General features: G+C 38.9%; 1 protein-coding gene across 1 annotated transcript in view; it reads right to left on the bottom strand.

Moving 5' to 3' along the window:
* TRPA1 (transient receptor potential cation channel subfamily A member 1) overlaps window positions 1–8,095 on the bottom strand; it is a 64,101-nt gene extending 56,006 nt beyond the window's left edge. Inside the window, exon 1 of the mRNA XM_066372438.1 lies at window positions 7,989–8,095. The gene's annotated coding sequence lies outside the window, so the exon portion shown is untranslated. The remainder of the gene's footprint in view (window positions 1–7,988) is intronic.
* Between the last annotated feature and the right edge of the window lie 13,052 nt (window positions 8,096–21,147).

Raw genomic sequence — 21,147 nt, 5'->3', positions numbered from 1 at the left:
TGTTACATACTAGTAAATTGGAGACAAAATTGACTGACCCAACATAAAATTATCATGACCAATGTCTTGTACCATAAGCATGTATCTGTGTCTACAGCACAGACAAAATTTGAAGGAAAATAAATTTCTCAAAAGAGGAGTTAACAAAGTGCCTTGTGAAAGCTGGAATGTTTTAAAAATTAATCTAACTTTGGACGTCAAATATGATAGCTTGATTGAAGATGCCTCATCTAATGCTTCCTGTTTCCTGTCCTAAAGCATTTTTATTCACTCGTTCAGTTATTAATTCAGAAACATGTATTGAGCAGTGACTACATAGTAGGCAGGCTAATTACTGTAATAAGAATTGGTACTCTTAACATGAAAAGTCCAAAACAGGTATTCATGATCATCCAGGAACTTTTCTTCAAGTGGTAGCTTGGAGGCCAAGGGCCCTATCACACAGTGACTCTGTCTTCATTACACACTTCCCGTGTTGCCATGTTCATTTGTGCTGAGCCGTGAAAGAGGAAGATCTGGGAGTAACTGGAAGGGTATTGTTTGGGCTAACAAGGGGAGCTGGGAAGTGTAGGGCTCCAGAGGAAGAGGAGATGTGTTTGTTGATAGTCCCTTCTGTGGGTGTTGTGGGACCACAGCTATGGATGGGAGGTTGGTCAGGGAAGGCTCCTTGAAGGAAGCAAAGCTCATCTTACTTGATGAGTAGCAGTTAACCAGGAGACAACTGAGGTGGTGAAGAAAGCTGCATGGCACCACTGAGGACGGAAGGAAGAGTGAGGGCAACCGTGGACAAGTGAGGACAGTGAAATGAAGGAATTACAACATGGGTTCTCCTGAGGAGCAGCAGGAAAAGACTGTGGATGCTGTTCGTAATTGGGTTTGTGTTAAAGGGTTTTAAACTCCTTTTTTTTCCCTTCTTATTTTGAACTCCCTCCAACAGCACTGTAGGGGATAAAGCAAAGCAGGCCAACAGTGGGGTCAGTAAATCAATACAGATGGCAACATAGTCATAAAGTCAGGCAGGATCAAGTCCTGAACCATGGCAGTGGAAATAAGAAGGAGGAAGGTTTCACTGGACCTCTGGCACAGAGACACAGAGAACATTAGGACTGTTGCCAGATGAAACAAGGGTTTGAGGGACTGGGCGAAAAAGGTGAGGGGACTAAGAAGTACAAATTTGTTGTTACAGAACTGTCATGGGGATGGAAACTACAGTGTAGAGAATATAGTCAATAATATTCTAATAAGTATGTATGATATCATATGGGTGTGAGATTTATTGGGATGATCACTTAGTAACTTATGTATGCAATATCTAATCACTGGGGCTTGCACCTGATACTAATAGTAATGTATGTCAGCTATAATGGAAATTTTTTTTAATTAATTTTAATTTATTGTGTTAACAAGGATTCAAGTGTCCCACTCAATATAACTCCCTCACCCCCACCCTCTTGTCCCCCATTACCACCCCTTTCCGCATCTCCCCCTAATTTCTTACCCCCTTCGCTTTGGAATTTGTTGTCCTGTTATCTGTATCTATATGTTATGTATATATAATTTCACTAGTCTTTTCACCTTCTCTGATCCCATTCCCTCATCCCCCTTCCCTCTGACAGCTGTCCTTCTGCTCCCTGTGACCCCATCTCTGTCTCTATTCCATTCCTCAGTTCATTTTGTTCATTAGATTCCACATATAAATGAGATCATATGATACTTGTCTTTCTCTGCCTGGCTTATTTCACTTAGTAGAATAATCTCCGGGTCCATCCATGCCATCGCAAAAGGTAAGATTTTCTTTTTCATGACTGTGTAGTAGTCCATTGTGTATATGTACCACCGCTTTTTAATCCACTCATCTACTGACAGACACTTGGGCTGTTTCCAGATCTTGGCTATTGTAAACAATGCTGCAATAAACATGGGGGTGCATATCTTCTTTTGAATCAGTGATTTGGTATTCTTAGGATATATTCCTAAAAGTGGGATAGCTGGGTCAAAAGGCAGTTCCATTTTTAATTTTTTGAGGAAACTTCATACTATTTTCCACAATGGCTGCACAAGTCTGCATTCCCATCAGCAGTGAAGGAGGGTTCTCTTCCTCCATACCGTTGCCAACACCTATTGTGTCTTGATTTGTTAATGAGCACCATTCCAACAGTTGTGAGGTGGTATCTCATTGTGGTTTTAATTTACATTTCTCTGATGATTGATTATGTTGAACATTTTTTCATATGCCTATTGACCATCTTGGAGAAATGTCTATTCAGTTCTTTTGCCTATTTTTTAATTGGATTGTTTATCTTCCTAGCATTGAGTTTTAGAAGTTCTTTATAAATTTTGGTTATTAACCCCTTATCAGATTTATTGGCAAATATGTCTCCTATTGTGTGGATTGTCTTTTTATTTTGTTCATGGTGTCTTTTGCTGTGCAAAAACTTTTTAGTTTGATATAGACCCATTTGTTTATTTTGTCCTTTATTTCACTTACCCTTGGTGATAAATTGGCAAAAATATTGCTACGAGAGATATTGAAGAGTTTACTGCCTATGTTTTCTTCCAAGATGTTTATGGTTTCACAACTTACATTTTAAGTCTTTTAACCATTTTGAGTTTATTTTTGTGAATGGTGTAAGTTGGTGGTCTAGTTTCATTTTTTTGCATGTACCTGTCCAGTTTTCTCAACACTATTTATTAAAGACACTGTCTTTACTCCATTGTATGCTCTTATCTCCTTTGTCAAATATCAATTGACCATAAAGGCATGGGTTTATTTCTGGGTTCACTATTCTGTTCCATTGATCTGTATCAATGTATGCCTGTTCTTATGCCAGTACCAAGCTGTTTTGATTACTATGGCCCTGTAGTATAACTTGGTATCAGGAAGTCTGATACCTCCAACTTTATTCTTCATTTTCAAGATTGCTTTGGCTATTCATATTCTTTTTTGGTTCCATATAAATTTTTGGAATATTTGTTCTATACTTTTGAAGTATGCCTTTGGTATTTGAATAGAGATTGCATTGAATCTATAGATTGCTTTGGGTAATATAGACATTTTAATGATGTATATTCTTCCTATCCATGAACATGATATATGCTTCCACTTGTTTGTATCTTCCTTGGTTTATTTCAATGTCTTATAATTTTCTGAGTACAAGTCTTTAATTTCCTTGATTAAATTTACTCCTAGGTACTTTATTCTTTTTGTTGCAGTAGTGAAGGGAATTGTTACCTTAATTTCTTTTTCAGATAGTTTATTGTTGTATATAAAAATACCAATGATTTCTGAATATTAATTTTATATTTTGCCACCTTGCTGAATTCATTTATCAGGTCTAGTAGTTTTTTGACTGAGACTTTAGGGTTTTCTATGTACAGTATCATGTCATCAGCAAATAATGATAGTTTCACTTCTTCTTTTCCAATTTGAATGTCTTTTATTTTTTCTTGTCTGATTGCTGTGGCTAGGACTTCCAGAACTATGTTGAATAAAAGTGGTTTGTTCCTGATCTCAAGGGGATTGCTTTTAATTTTTGCCCATTGAGTATATTGTTGGCTTTGGGTTTGTCATACATGGCCTTTATCATGTTGAGGTATGTTCCTTGTATTCCCACTTTGCTGAGAGTTTTTATCATAAATGGGTGCTAAATTTTATCAAATGCTTTTTTCTGCATCTATTGATAGAATCATGGGATTTTTATCCTTTGTTTGCTTTATGTTGTGAATCACATTGATTGATTTGCAAATATTGTACCAGCCTTGCCACCCCAGAATAAATTCCACTTAATCATAATGTATGACTTTTTTAAATGTATTGCTGGATCCAGTTTGCTAATATTTTGTTGAAAATTTCAGCGTCTATGTTCATCAGGGATATAGTAGTGTCTTTATCTGGTTTTGGAATGAGAATAACGTTTGCCTCATAAAAGAGCTTGGAAGTGTTTCTTTCTCTTGAATTTTTTGAATTAGCTTGAGAAGGATAGGAGTTAGTTCTTCTTTGAATATTTGGTAAAATTCACCTGTGAAGCCATCTGGTCCAGGACTTTTGTGTGTTGGGAATTTTTTGATAACTGTTTTAATTTCATTTGTTGTAATCAGTCTGTTTAGTTTTTCTGATTCTTCTAGATTGAGTCTTGAAAGATTGGATGTTTCTAAGAATTTACTCATTTCACTTAGGTTGTCCAATTTTTTGGCATATAGATCTTCATAGTATTTTCTTACAACCCTTTGTATTTCCACAGTGTCAGTTGTTACTTCTCCATTTTTATTTCTAATTTTATTTATTTGAGTCCTCTCTTTTTTTTTCTTGATGAGTCTAGTTAAAGGTTTGTCAATCTTGTTTACCTTTTCAAAGAACCAGCTGTTGGTTTCATTAATCTTTTGGGGTTTTGGGGTGTTTTTTTTAGCCTCTATGTCATTTATTTTCACTCTAATCTTTATTATTTCCTTCCTTATACTTCCTCTGTGTTTACTTGTTGTTCTTTTTCTAGTTCTTTTATATGCAAGGTTCAGTTGTTTATTTGAGATTTTTCTTGCTTCTTAAGGAATGCCTGTAATGCTATGAACTTCCCTCTTAGGACTGCTTTTGCTGTGTCCCATAACTTTTGAGTTATTGTATGTTCATTTTCTTTTGTTTCAAGTAAATTTTTTATTTCTTCCTTGATCTCATTGTTAACCCAACATTATTTAGTAACATACTATTTAGCCTCCAAGTGTTTGAATGTTTTTCAGTTTTTCTATTATAGTTGATTTCTAGTTTTATGCCATGTGATCAAAGAAGATGCCTGATATGATTTTAGTCTTATTAAATTTATTAAGACTTGTTTTATGTCCTAACATGTGGTCTATCCTAGAGAACATACCATGAGCACTTGAAAAGAATGTATATTCTACCACTTTGGGGTGAATGTTCTGAAGATATATATTAAATCCAGTTGATCTAGTGTGTCTTTTAAGGTCACTGTTTCTTTGTTAATTTTCTGTCTGGAGGGGCTATCCATTGATATTTTGGGGGTATTAAAATCCCCTGCTATTATAATATTGCTGTTGATCTCGCCCTTTATGTCCATCAAAATCTGCTTTATATATTTAAGAGCTCCTGTATTAGGCACATAAATATTTACAATGGTTATATCTTCCTGTTGGATTGCTCCCTTTATCATTATGTAGTGACCTTGTTTATCTCTTACTATAGCCTTTGTTTTAAAGTCTATTTTGTCAGATATAAGTATTGCTACCCCAGCCTTTTTAAATTGTAATTTGTGTGAAATACTTTTTTCCATCCCTTCACTTTCAATATATCTATGTGTACCTTTTGTTCTGAGATGGGTCCCTTGTAGGCAACATATGTACAGATCCAGTTTTCTTATCCATGAATTTACCTTATATCTTCTGATTGGAACATTTAATCCATTTACATTTGAGATTATTATTGATATGTATTTATTTATTGCCATTTTATTCTTTATATCTACAATCCTCTTTTCCTAGATTTTTTTTCCCTTTGCTCTTTTTATAGCAGGCCCCTTAACATTTCTTGCCATACTGGTTTGATTGTAATAAATTTCTTGAGGTTTTTGTGTGTGTGTGTGTGTATGTGTGTGTGTGTGTGTGTGTGTCTGGGAAGCTTTTTATTTCTCCTTCAATTTTAAATGATAGTCTTTGCTGGATAAAGAAGTCTTGTTTGTAGGTTCTTGTTTTGCATCATGTTAAATATTTCTTGCCAATTCCTTCTGGCCTCAAGTGTTTCTGTTGAAAGGTCAGATATCATCCTTATGTGTGTACAAGACCCTCAGGGGGGTGAGGATGATGGAGATGCAGAGACCTGATTCTGGGGACCAGGTCCAGTGATGCAGATCCACTTTATTTAGGAAGCAAGCTAGCTTATATACACAAGTTCAGCCTATAAGGTGTTACAGTGTGTTCTTCAAAGCCAATGGCTTGAAAGATCAGGGATCTTCCTGGTTGGTGCTAAGTCACTTCCTTATAGCAGGCAAACTCCCTCCTGGGTGTGCCTAGGAGGGTTTCAGGTGCTGGAGTGTTCTCACAGCATTGCATCAGCCACAGCTGCTAGGAATGTGCTCTGTACTCTACCCACACTATGGGGCTCCCCTGTAGGTAATTAACTGCTTTTCTCTTGCAGCTTTTAGTATTCTTTCTTTGTTAACTTTTTGCAGGTTAATTATGATGTGTCTTGATGTAGGCCTCCTTGGGTTCCTCTTTAATGGGACTCTCTGTGCTTCTTGAACTTGTATGACTTTTTCCTTCATCAATTTAGGGAAGTTTTCAGCTATGACTTCTTTAAACAGGTTCTCTATCCCTTGCTCTTTCTCTTCTCCTTCAGGAAACTCTATGATACAGATGTTATTTCTCTTCATGTTGTCACAGAGCTCTCTTAGAGTTTCCTCAGTCTTTTTGAGCCTGTTTTCTTTTTGCTGCTCTGTTTCATTGCTTTTGATTTTCTTGTCCTCTAAATTGCTGATTTGATCCTCTCCTTCATACAGCCTGCTATCTTCATTTCTGATATTGTATCTGTCATTTCTGACTGGTTCTTTTTTATGATTTCAATGTCATTTTTTTAATGTTTACCATCTCTTTATTTAGGTGTCATTATGTCTATCTATTATTTCTCTAAGATCCTTGAGCATCCTAAAAATTATTATTTGAAACTCTGCATCTGATAGTTTGATTACTTCCATCTCATTCAGTTCTTTCTCTGGGGATTTCTCTTGTTTATTCATTTGGGTTGCATTTCTCTGTCTGCCAATTTGTCTGTGCATTAGGTAGCGCTACCTGACTTTGAAATTTTTGTGGTGTCTTTATGAAGAAGATGGGTTCAGTGTTACTGTCCTCCAGGCCACTTGTTTCTTTTGTTTTAGGAATGTTTCTTGAAAGTACTATTTTCCCTCTTGTTGTATGTATTAGATGCAGTTGGTCCTTTTGTGGGTATGGGTATCCCTTCAGGCTGGCTGGCTCTAAGGGTCAACCTTGATCATGTGTATTACACACTGTGCAATGTTTGTCCTGTTGGGCATATTTATTCTCCACAGTGTCCAGTGCCTGCTAGATTCCACTTTTAGGCATGCTGCTTGTGTCAGCAGCTGAGTCTAGGGTTGGTGCTGTCTGCCACACACTAGCAGTTATATTGGCTCTAGTTCTTATTGGGTTCGTGTCAGCTGTTGTTTGTAACCTGCTGTGGGCTACCTGTCTGTAGCTACTGCACTTTTTGCTGTTTGTGTCTGCATTTTCTGTGCCTGGGTAGTATGGGAGGGGCCAACCTTTGTATAAGGATCAGCTTCCTCCTGCTTAGAGATGACAGCAGCTCCATAAAAGTCCCAAGCTCTATAAGATTTGTTTCCACTTTTCAACTGCTCCTCCTCCTCTTGCAGCTGCCTAGTCTTCCCATGGAGTCTTCTGTAGCAAAATTGTAGTGTGGGCTCAGATTGGCTGCACTCAACTAACCCCTTTACAGGTTGCACACTTGGTGAGTTAGGGCAACTGAGGTTGTGAGTACAATGTTAGTGAGACCCCCTACTTCAGAGGTCTCTTGGTCAAGAGCTCAGTATGAGGAATGTGGCCCCTAATCAAGAGTTGAATCCCTCAACCATGGCTGGATATTCAAATTTTATTTCTCCCCAATAAGGTGAGCAGCAGATTCAGACCTAGTGTGGCTGAGAGTCCCTTCTGCAGAAGTTCTTTCAGCTGGTGAGACCCTGGTCTCAAGGAGAAAGACTGAGAGAGTCCTCTCCTGGGGCTCACTGTGCCCTCTTCACTCGAAGGTGGCTAAGCCCCTCAACCAGATCCAACAATAGACTTACAGGAATCCACACATTAAATGTCCATGCTCCAAGTCTCTCCCTTTTCACCCTGAGGAATCTAGCCCTGCATAGCATGATATACAGTGCCCAGGCTGGCTGACTGTGAAGCTCCACCCTATCAAATGCACATAAACCGCTGTGCCAGTGCTGATCACAGAGAGTGGAACTTACCTCAGCGGGGCCAGGTGTGAGGAGCTTTTCCTTAGGATATGACTTTAGCAAGACTTGTTCAGTCCTAAACTAATGTTTCTGCAGCTGGCCCTTGGATGTGCCAGCCCTGGGCCTCCCTAGAAGGAACCTGGTACAGACCAGTAGGAAACACTGCCCGTGACTGGCCCTCAGCAACCTTTTTGGAGCTACAAGCAATCCAAAGTTAGTGACTGCCTCTGCTGGGCCCAGGTATGTGGACATACCAAGCTTCACTCCTAGGCTGGCTTTTACACACAGTGGGCCTGGGGGGAAATCTGCTTAAAAGGCCAAGGTTCCCTGAGTCCCACCTCCTGCAGCCTTTGTCTGCTGGATGCTTATTGGGTTCAGCTGCTGAAAAAAAAACGTCTGCTGGAGTCTAACACCTGCAGCAGGTGAAGGGTAATGAGTATGGCTCTGACCTTTGGCCCCAGCTGTCAGTCTTTCCAGACTTATTTCACAGACCTCATTAGGGTATGGCCCCAGGAGTCCAGTAGGTATGGCCTCTGAGACCCAAAGGTGTGGTCTGCCTGCTCTCTGGACAGTTTCCACTGAGTCTCCTATGGGGCAGAAGCACCAGTCATAGATGGGAGAGTACAGGGGGCAGCTCCAGGTTCAACACCAGAAAACTGAGCGTCATTGATGTGCTCCTCATGCTTCCTGGCCTCTCAGAATGACCCAGTCTCCATGACTAGAGTAAGAGAGACTCCCGAGGGCTGAGTAGTTGCTTTGCCCCAGGTTGATGCAGCACAAAGGGGATGCTCTTCCCAAAATGATGGCGACTGCAGTACTGGAGAATGACTCAGCACAGGGCTTCTGGTGGCCGTCCCCCACAGTGTCTCTCCCTGGGCCTCCAACTTTAAACTCTCCTCACATAACTTCAGTCCTCTCAGCTCTCCCTTCACCGGAGTCCTGAGTATGGAATGAGATTTTCTGCATGGGCCCTTTAAGACAGAGCCTGCATCTCTGAGAGCTCTGTCTCTTTCTTGCAGACAGAAATCCTGCTCTTTTCACCATCAAATGCTGTCTGGACACCTCTTTTAGGCTCTGGGGCTGTAGGCTGGGGTTCCAGACCTGGGGCTGAGCACCCACATCTCTCAGGGAGACCTTCCTTATAGTGAGAGTTCCTTCAGACCCTCAGCTGCCCCTCGCTCCTAGGAGGAGGGTAGCCCTTTCTGTGTCTTTGCCCTTCCTACTAGTCTCAGTGTGGTTTCTTTTGTAATCCTTGGTTATAGACTCTTCTTTGTTTAGTCCAAAGTTGGTTTTTCAAGATGATTGTTCTTAAATTAAGTTGTAATCCAATTTGGTCCTGCTAGGTAGCAATTAAAATGTCTGCCTACTTCATCATCATCTTGGGATCTCTGGAAAAAAGAATATAAATGATTACAATTTTTTTTAAGTGGAGTATGTTCATAGAGGAAAGAGGAAGAAAAGATTCCATCACTCAGAGAGCCATGAAATGAGTTTCAAGAAGGGTAGAAAATATAAACTTTTCTACAAAATCTGTGAAAAGGTAAAGAAAATGAGAACCAAAAAGTATCCTTTTAATATGGAAACTAGAATCTCACTGGTGACCTGGCTAAGAGCAGTATGAGAATTTGAATTTATAAATTAATAAGCATTTTAATAATATTGAAAATAATATAACATCATGTTTGTTATGATAAATAATAGTACAGTTTACTTCAGTGTTTAAGCAATTCAGTTATAGATAGAAGGGGCTTTGATGGTTATCACAACGATATTAGGCAGTTTAAAATGAATCTAACTACTTCTGTATATAAAAAATTATCTCTAGTTTATAACCAGATATTTCTCTATGTGAAGACTTTCATTTCTGCCTAAATTTGTTCAGAAATTTGGTGATAATGCACATGATCATTATTACTAAAACATTATAATGAGTGTTGCAGTTTGCCATGTGTTCAACAATTCAATATCAGAATGATAGAAAATGATGGTTTAAGCGAGAGCAATGATTTGTGGAGTTTATAACAACAAAATTTCAAAGTATGCTGAATATGAAAGGATTTTTCAAACCTTCATACTGAATAATAATATGCTTAGTTATTATTTAGTTGTCAAAAATAAACATTTTAATAACATTTCATGTGCAATACAAAATCTCTGAAGGAGAAAGAACAACTTATAGAAAATTAGTAAAACTGGAATTGGAAGAAAGAAAATTGTGGTTTTACCAAGAAAATACCTCTCAAAAGTTAAAGTGAAATACTACATTAACTGCAATAACAAAATCTCAAGGAAATAAAAGTAATGCAGAAATTCAACTATTAAGTATATTTGGTCATGCAGTTATTGATACATTTAAAAATTGAAATAGTGTTCTTTTTTCACTATCTATTCTATGAAAAGTTCAAAAGCTTAAGTGAGAAATGAGCTGCATTTATTTTAAATGTATAACATAGTGGGTTATTACAAAGAAGAAGAAAGGAAGCAACCTTTCTTTTATATTTGGTTGTTTTTTTGTTTTGTTTTGTTGGCTCAATCAGGATGAAATAAATACAATAGGCCTGTATTACAAAGTAAAACAATGATAGACCAAGATAGAGAGCATCACAAAAGCTGATTTATCACTCCAGTAAGAAATAAAAATCAGCAAACCCACTTCAAAATTACCATCTATCCACAAAGATTTCACAAATGCTCTACTGAGTCAGACTTTTTCCAACTAAGAGACCAACAGGTCAGACAAGGACATAGAATATAAAATAAGGAGACCAAGGTTTGAGTCCCTACCTGTCATCTGGTAGTAACCTTAGGTTGGTCATTTAATTATTCCAAATTTCTGATCTCTTATACACAAAATAGAAATAATAAAACCAGCATCACCCTGGCCGGTTGGCTCAGTGGTAGAGCGTCGGCCTGGAGTGCAGAAGTCCCGGGTTCGATTCCCGGCCAGGGCACACAGGAGAAGCGCCCATCTGCTTCTCCACCCCTCCCCCTCTCCTTCCTCTCTGTCTCTCTCTTCCCCTCCCGCAGCGAGGCTCCATTGGAGCAAGGATGGCCCAGGCGCTGGGGATGGCTCCTTGGCCTCTGCCTCAGGCGCTAGAGTGGCTCTGGTCACAACAGAGCGACTCCCGGAGGGGCAGAGCATCGCCCCCTGGTGGGCAGAGCATTGCCCCTGATGGGCGTGCCGGGTGGATCCCAGTCGGGTGCATGTGGGAGTCTGTCTGTCTCTCCCTGTTTCCGGCTTCAGAAAAATACAAAAAAAAAACCAAAACAAAACAAAAAAAATAAAATAAAAACCAGCATCATTAGGGTGACATTAGAACAAATTAAATAATGTAAGAGAAAACTTTATTAAACTATAAAGTGCTGTACAGCATAGCCATCTGGGTTTTACCAGCAGCATTACAAAATGCTTATTTATTATGCGATGACCATTAGTAATACGAGAAACCATCAAGAGCATAATACAAGACAGAGCATTTATGGATCTTTCAGGTGGAGAAGCATTAAATCTTGAACTCCCCTAAAGTCAAAGGTGCTTCATTATGGTTCTCAGGAATAAGATAAACCTCTAGGATAACTATGGGGTAATGTTTTAATTGAGTCACTGTAATAAAAGGGAAATAATGCTTTAGGCTTCTTCTTCGTTCCAGAGTCACCAAGATACTTACAGTAATTACTGAACACTGTTTACTATATTGATGGCTAACATTTATTGATACTCACAGTGAGCCAGGTTTCATACCTACTATCTCATTTAAGTGCTTTACATTTATTATCTCATTGAATTGTCATGGCAGCATATGAGGTAGATCTTTTCTTTTTCCTTATCTGTAGAAATGAGGAGATTGAGGCATACAATGGCAGTGTGTGGAAGTCCCTCCTTATTTGAGGTTTTGTTTTTTGTGGTTTCAGTTACTTGCAGTTACCTGCAGTCTAAAAATATGAAATGGAAAATTCCAGAAACAAACAATCTGTACGTTTTTAATTGCATGCCCTTCTGAGTAGTGCGATGAACTCTCACATTATCTTGCTCCCTCCCACCCTGGACGCAACGCCCCGTTACCCAGCATCTTCACACCGCGTGTGCTCCCTGCCCTCCCGGTTACAGCAGGGACTGTCAGTTAATGGGTAAGGCAGCGCATGTGCTCAGGTCGCCCCCATGGCACCCGGATGCTACATCACAATGTTTGCATCATCCACCTAACTTTAACTCAGCTCATCATTTTATCATCTTGTGTCGTCATGAAAAAGGTGGGTACAGTATAATGCTTTTGAGAGAGAGAGATGGCATTCTCATAACTACACTGCTCACAAAAATTAAGGGATATTTTATCACTTCATATTCATTTTGAAATATCCCCTAATTTTTGTAAGCAGTATTTATTACAGTATATTGTTATAATTATTATATTGTTTTGTTAGTTATTGTCATTAATAGCTCAGTGTGCCTAATTTATAAATTAAACTTTACAATAGGCATGTGTGTGTAGGAAAACACATAGTATAACGGGGTTTGGTACTATCTATGGTTTCAGGCATCTACTAGGGGTCTTGGAACACGTTCTGGTAGGATAAGGGATGACTACTGTGTGTGGCTTTCAAGAACTGTTAAGGATAGAGATTCTGTAACATCTTGGTTGTCAATTCTAATATTTAATCATCTTTGTGCATCAACAAGTTGTTCACTTACTCCCTTCACTACTCTACTCGTGTAATATTTATTTTCATATGTAAACACTGAGACTTGATAGTATAATTCATTCTGATTGTGCTTACTAGATGCTTCCAGACAAACTGCCTGCCAGAGAAGAATCTTTCCAGATATAAATTTCCTGTGTTGTGGATAAAGAAAGCAAAAACAAATTAGAATTACTTGATTGCTCAATAAGGTACAAAATTAATCCAAACTCGTGTTAATATTGGACAGATTGTTTATCATCCCCATTGGGAGCTAATCCAAGCACAGAACCAAGGGAGACAACCAGTTAATCTTTAATAAAGGCCAAATTGAGAGCCTGGGTGAACATAATCTTTCTTTAAAATTTGTTTCACTACTATTGAAAATACCAGCCTGACCTGTGGTGGCGCAGTGGATAAAGCGTCGACCTGGAAATGCTGAGGTCGCCGGTTCGAAACCCTGGGCTTGCCTGGTCAAGGCACATATGGGAGTTGATGCTTCCAGCTCCTCCCCCCTTCTCTCTCTGTCTCTCCTCTCTGTCTCTCTCTCTCTCCCTCTCTCTCTCCTCTCTAAAAATGAATAAATAAAAATAAAAAAATAAAATAAAAAAGAGTTGAAAAGTAAAAAGAAATCATTTTTTTAAAAAAAGAAAATACCAAGGAAAATACCAGGTTTCCTTTATAATCAACATTTAAAATACATCTCAGTGCGCATGTTGAAATAAAATAGTCCAGTGAATACATGGCCAAACATTAATCTCCTATTTTAAATGATACCTTCATCCAGGTAACATTTGCTGAAGACCATCGGGGCTAAGTGCTGGAGATATTAAAAGAAAGATGTGGTTTTTGACCTGAAGACCTTCTTTGAGAGGGAGAAGCACTTAAGTGTGATTATAGGAGTCAAGAGAAATGGAGAAGGCATTTAAGAGAGTAGAAACCGTAGAAAAGACTGAAGGACCTGAGTCTGATGTACCTTTTGCAATGCTCTTGGAGCATAAAACTGATTAGGTGAGTGGTTGCATAGGTAGGTAGAAGTGAAATCATTAAATGGGTTTTATCGTTCATCTTGTAGGTTGTGTGAGGCACCAGAAGAGTAGAGCAACATTTGATTTGCTGCTGAGAAAAATTAGTCTGGTGTTGGTGGGAGGAATGGATTGAAAGCACAAAATACTAACAGTAGGGAGACGTTGAGAAGGTCCTACTCAGTTTGGGACACTAAAGTTTGGGACGCACTAGTCTAAAGTTATAATTGTTTTTCTGCTGTAGGTAATTGTTTTGATGTAAGAATATAAATATTATCAAGTCTTCCAATTTTTCAAGAGAGTGGTTTCTAATTTTGGGAATCTATTGTGATCAACAGATTATCAGATGCTGTCTGGTTTTCTGTAAATTTGCCTCGTCACTATTTTAGTGTTGTGTCCTAGTCACAAGGGTGTGTAGCTGCATGAGAATTTTAAAACATCAGAACTGTCTTCACAAATGCAATAAATATTTGGGGAGAAGATAAACTCAGATGTGTTTGTTCTGAATAGTAACCACTGTATAATCTCTATGTTTCTCCGTTGATTTTTTTGTTCTTTTGGTGGACTTTTGTGCTATCCTTTGGAATGCTTTGATGCACATTCGCAGTGTTATTTTAACTTAAGGAAAATAACTTGATGATCTGGTACACAAAGGTGAAATAGCATCAGAAGTACATATGCTTTTAATGATTTTTGTGTGGTGGTGATGAACCTGCATTCAACTATTCATACTCCTTTCTAGTGATTTCTTATAGAGTTATTGCAGGACTGAAAATGTCTTCTCAAATATTATTCTCATTTTCATTTATTAATTTAGCTAGAGCAAGTTTACTCCAGTGATCTGACTTATGAGCCTTCTGTTAAAAATACATATATAATATATGCATATATATGTATATAGAACATTGTTATGGCTTTGCACCAGAAGTATTAAAAAATAAGTTATTTTTCATGTTCATATCTGTTGGCCTACATCTGGCTAGCCCTGTATAATACATCAGAGAATGCAATGTTGGAAAATTTGTGTGAGGACTTTTGTTGACAATGATGCTTGGCAGGCAACCACTGTGCATCCATTTCATTGTTTTCTTTGATAACAGCTGAGAATTGTTGGCTGAGCCTCAGTAACTAATCCATACCAGGTCTAAACTGATCATGGTAACCCCGTTCCACTTTGTCAGGGATTGGTTTGATTGTAAACATCTAAAACTTGAGACATGAGAGTTTGTCTGGGAAGCAATGGGCTTCTGAGAATAATTTTTTTCCTTGATTGAAGGAGAGGACCATTTGATGAAAGGCCCCTTTCTACCTGCCTACCTCCTTTTTTTGTATCTTTGGACATTGCCAAGTGAAGATTTCATGTCTGGATCTGCAGCAACTATTTTGTGACATGAGGCAAACAACGTGAGAATGGGAGCGCATATGCTAAGAGTGGTACAGGAGGATGAACAGAATCTATGTCTGTGACACTGCCATTGAGCTTTTGAACAAACTCTGAAACTGCTTTACTCTGTACTTTTTGTTAATAACGTATTAAGGCTTCTCACCTCCTTAAAACATTCCTTCTCTTTATGTTCTAGGACCCAAGAGTAATGTGTGTGTTGGGGGGAATTTTCACCAAACCAACAAACAATTCTCTGGACACCATCTGGTTGTCCTATAATTCTGCTCCATTCTGACACTAGAGATAGCATCAGATTCCACAAGATTAAGGGTTTAGTCTCACAAGATGGCCCTCTCCCTCTTCAGACACCAGTAGAAAGTTCCAGCTGTTACCCACACTTCAGACTGGTTGGCTATAAATCAGAGGTTTCCACTACCTCCTCCTTGGGTTTGATTAATTTGCTAGAATGATTCAGAAGTCCAGGAAACATTTGCTTTACTAGATTACCAGTTTATTATAAAAGGACAGAACTCAGGAACATCCAGATGAAAGAGATGCATAGGGCAAGGTATGGAGAGAGGTCACAGAGCTTCCATACACAGACCCGTCAATCTCCCCAAATCTCTGTGGGTTTACCAACCCAGAAGCTCTCAGAACCCAATCCTGTAGGGTTTTATGGAGGCCAGTTATGGTGCAGGAAGGACTAGTATGGATAACTTTGCCGCCTGACCAAGCCGTGGCGCAGTGGATAGAGCGTCGGACTGGGATGTAGAAGACCCAGGTTCGAGACCCCAAGGTCGCTAGCTTGAGCGCGGGCTCATCTGGCTTGAGCAAAAAGCTCACCAGCTTGGACCCAAGGTTGCTGGCTCAAGCATGGGGTTGCTCGGTCTTCTGAAGGCCTGCGGTCAAGGCACATATGAGAGAGCAATCAATGAACAACTTCGCAACGAGAAACTGATGATTGATGCTTCTCATCTCTCTCTGTTCCTGCCTGTCCCTATCTATCCCTCTCTCTGACTCTCTCTCTCTCTGTCCCTGTAAAAAAAAAAAAAAAAAAAAAAGTGGATAACTTTGCCAATGTGTGCATGTTTATATCACCATAAATATTTATTTATTGAAAAGTTTTTTCCAGAAAAACACCTTCATATTTCAAGGGCTTAGGCTAACTTCCGCAGTGATGACTCAAGGTTCCTAACATTAAGCCATGTTGAGTAAATATAGGTCACGGTGATGGAAATTCCTTTTGCCATCATAAAAGAGTGTATCATCAGTTTAAACATCCTGTGCTCAAGAAGCACCATAATTTCTTTATGTAAATATCCAAAGCACAGCGATAACATGGCCAGTGTATTATTATAGGTCACGGAAACCACAAAGCTATAATTATAATCATTGCAGAAAGCTAAATTTTCTTTTTCTTCCACTTGAATAATCTCATGAGCCTTCTCATAATTGTAAATAAAAATATCAAAATTTTTAAAAGCAATTTTATCAAATGTATTTGCTCATTCGGAAAACAGAATATAGTAAAATACATTTAATAAAACTATAAAACTTTATCATATAGATCTATAAGAAAGGGGGGCATTTTAAAGATAGAGTTTAAGAGTGTGGCTCTGGGCCCTGGCCGGTTGGTTCAGTGGTAGAGCGTCGGCCTGGCATGCGGGGGACCCGGGTTCGATTCCCGGCCAGGGCACATAGGAGAAGTGCCCATTTGCTTCTCCACCCCCCCCCCTCCTTCCTCTCTGTCTCTCTCTTCCCCTCCTGCAGCCAAGGCTCCATTGGAGCAAAGATGGCCCGGGCGCTGGGGATAGCTCCTTGGCCTCTGCCCCAGGCGCTAGAGTGGCTCTGGTCGCGGCAGAGCGACGCCCCGGAGGGGCAGAGCATCCCCCCGTGGTGGGCAGAGGGTCGCCCCTGGTGGGCGTGCCGGGTGGATCCCGGTTGGGCGCATGCGGGAGTCTGTCTGACTGTCTCTCCCCGTTTCCAGCTTCAGAAAAATACAAAAAAAAAAAAAAAAAAGAGTGTGGCTCTGTGTGTGTGTGTGTGTACCATTTAAGGAATATTGTTATTTATTCATTAAAGAAACCATTAATAACTAAGTAAAGTTGCTTATATCTATATAGATGCTTATAGGGTTAAACTACCAGATGAAAAAAATAAATCAGGAAAACAATAAAAACAATACAGGAATTAAATTCCTTACTGGGTGAACATCAACTAGAGTGAGCTTCTCTTGCATTAAAAAACTACACGTGTATATGTTCTGTTTGGAAACTTGAATACTAACTGTATTTTTTATAATATTAGGGGATTATTATCCATTTTTAGGATAATATTATTGTGGCTATGTTTTTAAAAGAGTTCTTATAATTTAATGATACTGACTAATATATTTACAGATAAAATGAATGATGTGGTGTCTGGAATTTGCCTCTAAGTAGTAAGGGTAGTGGGAGTATATTGAAAATAGTATTAGTCATAAACTGATCATTGTAGTTGAGTGTTGTTACATGAATATGTGATGGTTCATGGTACTATTTTGTCTACATTTTAAAGAGCTTTGTAAGAAAAATCTCAACTAGTTTTCACAAATTGAACACACCTGTATAAATGGCACCCAAATAAAAAAATTATTACCAGAACCTCAGAAGACCCCACTTGTGCTTCTTGTCAAAGTACCCCCACTTTCCCAAGGGTGATCACCATCTTGGCCTCTCACATTTCATCTTTGCCTATTTATGTAATCTTTACAAATACAACATGGCTTTGTAGCTTGGGTTTTCATTCAACATTGGGGTGACATATTTTGGAATTGTTTTATATAGTTATAAATCATTCATTCTCACTGATGCATATATTCCTGAGTGTGAACCTACCGCCATTCACATTTGGAATTCTCAGCTTTTTTGCTTTATAAACAGTGCTGCTATGAAAATTCTATTTCGTGTCCTTTGGCAAGTGAATATTCATGGGGTTTTTGTTGTTGTTGTTTAGTATATACCTAGAATTATTGGATCACAGGGTATGTATATGTGCAGTTACAATAGATGCTACTAAACTACTTTCCAAAGGGGTTATACCAATTTGTATTCTCACCTGCTTTGTATAAGTATTCCCATTTATCCGTTATCTTTGCCAACACTTGGTATTTTTCACCTTTTTCATTTTTTATTTCTGGCAGGAGAATTGGGGTATCATGCTGTGGTTTAAATATACAATTCCCTGAAAACAATAAAGTTGAGCATCTCATTGCAGGTTTACTGACTATTTGGATATCTTCTTTGGTGATGTATATGTAAAAATATTTTATCAATATATTTGAGCTGTCTGTGTTTTTTGCTTGGTTGGTAAAAGTTCTTGATATGTCCTAGCAGAGAGTCTCTCTCTGTATATGAAGAGAATGTCTTTTACTCTGAGTTGTCTTTATTTTCTTAATTTTAACATACTGTTGTTCATCTAGTCCTTTTATCTGTAGTGCATCCTGAGTTAAGTATTTTAAAGTCTTTGCCTACTTCATGTCACAAAGATGACTTCCTGCATTTTTTTCTAAAAGCTCTGATATCTTATCAGTCATCTATAGATTTACAGTCTATTTGGAATTGATTTTTTTTTTTTTTACAGGGACAGAGAGAGAATCAGAGAGAGGGATAGATAGGGACAGACAGGCAGGAACGAGAGAGATGAGAAACATCAATCATCAGTTTTTCATTGCAACACCTTAGTTGTTCATTGATTGCTTTCTCACATGTGCCTTGACCGTGGCCCTTCAGCAGACTGAGTAACCCCTCACTCGAGCCAGCGACCTTGGGCCCAAGCTGGTGAGTTTTGCTCAAACCAGATGAGCCCACACTCAAGCTGGCATCCTCGGGGTCTTGATCTGGGTCCTCGGCATCCCAGTCTGACGCTCTATCCACTGCGCCACCACCTGATCAGGCTGGAATTGATTTTTATATGTCGTGTGAAATGAGGAGTCAAAGTACACTTGTCCCTTATGTGAACATCTCAAAAGCCCAGCACCAGTACTGAAAAGCTGTTTTTGTCTAGTCAGTTAGACTCTCTAGTTCAGCTTTGGCATAAAGCAGATGTCTAGATATCTAGGTTTGTTTCTGCAGTGTCTATTCTGTCCTTATGTTTAGTTTGCCTATTGTTGCTCTGGTGAAACACTGTCTTAATGCTAAAAAAATAGATTTTCCCCCCATTGATTTAAGAGAGAGAAAGAGAGGCGTCAACTTCTTGTTCTACTTAGCTGTTCCAATTAATAATGTATTCATTGGTTACTTCTGTATGTGCCCTAACCAGGGATCAAACCCACAACCTTGGCACACTGGGATGAAGCTGTATCCATTGAACCATATGGCCAGGGCACATAGATTTTTTTAATGTTTTTATCGGTAAACCCCAATATCTAGGTCATTCATGAGTCAGTTCTTGGTCTAGTAATTGTTGATTATATGTGAGACATAAAATACTGTAGAGAACCATTTGGACTCTAGTTAAAAGGCTATAGTTGCCTGACCTGTGGTGGCGCAGTGGATAAAGCATCGACCTGGAAATGCTGAGGTCGCTGGTTCGAAACCCCGGGCTTGCCTGGTCAAGGCACATATGGGAGTTGATGCTTCCAGCTCCTCCCCCTTTCTCTCTCTCCCTCTCTCTCTCCTCTCTAAAAATTAATAAATAAAATTTAAAAAAAAGGCTATAGTCAATGTAATTTCCCACCAGAGAGGTTTTCATATTTCCTTTCTTAGAAAGGGAAAAAAAATGAACACTTCAATTCAGTCAAGGATTGTGATGAGTCAGGGCTGGGTTGCAGTTTTAATAAGACTCATTCTAAGTCTCATTTATGTATATTTTTAAAGGCATGTCCTTTTGGAAATTTTAATTGAGATGTTTTTGGTGCTTGCCTCCTTAGTCTTGAAACATTGTAGGAGATTGTTTTGCGTTTGGAGGTTCTCAGGAGATCTTTTTAGATTCTTACCCCACCACATACATAACTTTACATTCTGCCAAGGATCTTGAGGCATGCTGGCTGTGTTTTTAGGTAGTGAAACTACCCAAGATCCCACTCTGCCTCTTAGAGGTGTTTTATATTCTGCCTCAGCTTCCTCGACAGACCTGGAACTCAGAAAATGTCCCGTGGGGACATTTACTATGCATTCAAACCCCTGAAGCCTCAAATTTATTACTCTAGTCCCATATAATCACTAAAAGCTTTTCTGGTTTCCTTTCTCCTGTAAAATCCTTCTATGTGTTCTAAAGTCAACCTTCAGTCCGGGCTCAGAATTTTTAAATTCTGCCGGAGGAAAAACGTCTGACTATCATCAGTTTACTTTGGAAGGGTATCATCTTTCTATAACTTCAGTTCATTTCATCCTTGTTGCTTCCATCATTATACAATTTGAGGAGTCATTGCCTCATGGATTCACGGGACCAAAAAGGATTTCAGGGAGTCTGGAAATCACCAAAAATAGTATTATTTTATTCATGTATTTATGTATAATTTTTAACCTAGGGAAATATAAGTTTTATCAGGTTCTCAGGGGAGTCCGTGACTATAATTGAAAAATAAAGTCTATACAGCAGAAGTTGAATTGCAGAATCCTTGATTAAGAATCTTCCCTACCTAGCCTGAACAGGCAGTGGTGGTGCAGTGGATAGAGCATTGAACTGGGATGCCGAGGAACCAGGTTCGAGACCCCGAGGTCGCCAGCTTGAGCGCGCGAGCTCATCTGGTTTGAGCAAAAGCTCACCAGCTTGGACCCAAGATAAGTTCAAAATAACCGCTTTAGCCATTGTTCAGTTACACTTTTTTTATACATATTTTGAGTTGGACATTTGTGATTGGCATTTCAACCATTCACCTTTCCCCATGTCGGGAATAGCCACAATTTTTTTGAATGTTTATTTTATTGATTTGAGAGAGAGAGGAAGGGAGATATAAAGAGAGGAACACTGATCTATTTCTATATGTGCCCTGACTGGGGATCAAACCAGCAAGCTCTGTGCTTTGGTACAATGCTCTAACCAACTTAGCTATCTAGTCAGGGCTGAGGAATAGCCACAATTTTTATTTGAGGATTCATCCTCC

The sequence above is a fragment of the Saccopteryx leptura genome, chromosome 3, assembly GCF_036850995.1.
Source record: "Saccopteryx leptura isolate mSacLep1 chromosome 3, mSacLep1_pri_phased_curated, whole genome shotgun sequence".
NCBI lineage: Eukaryota > Metazoa > Chordata > Mammalia > Chiroptera > Emballonuridae > Saccopteryx > Saccopteryx leptura.
The sequence above is the reverse complement of the archived record's forward strand: the minus strand, read 5'-3'. Positions and strand labels throughout refer to the sequence as shown.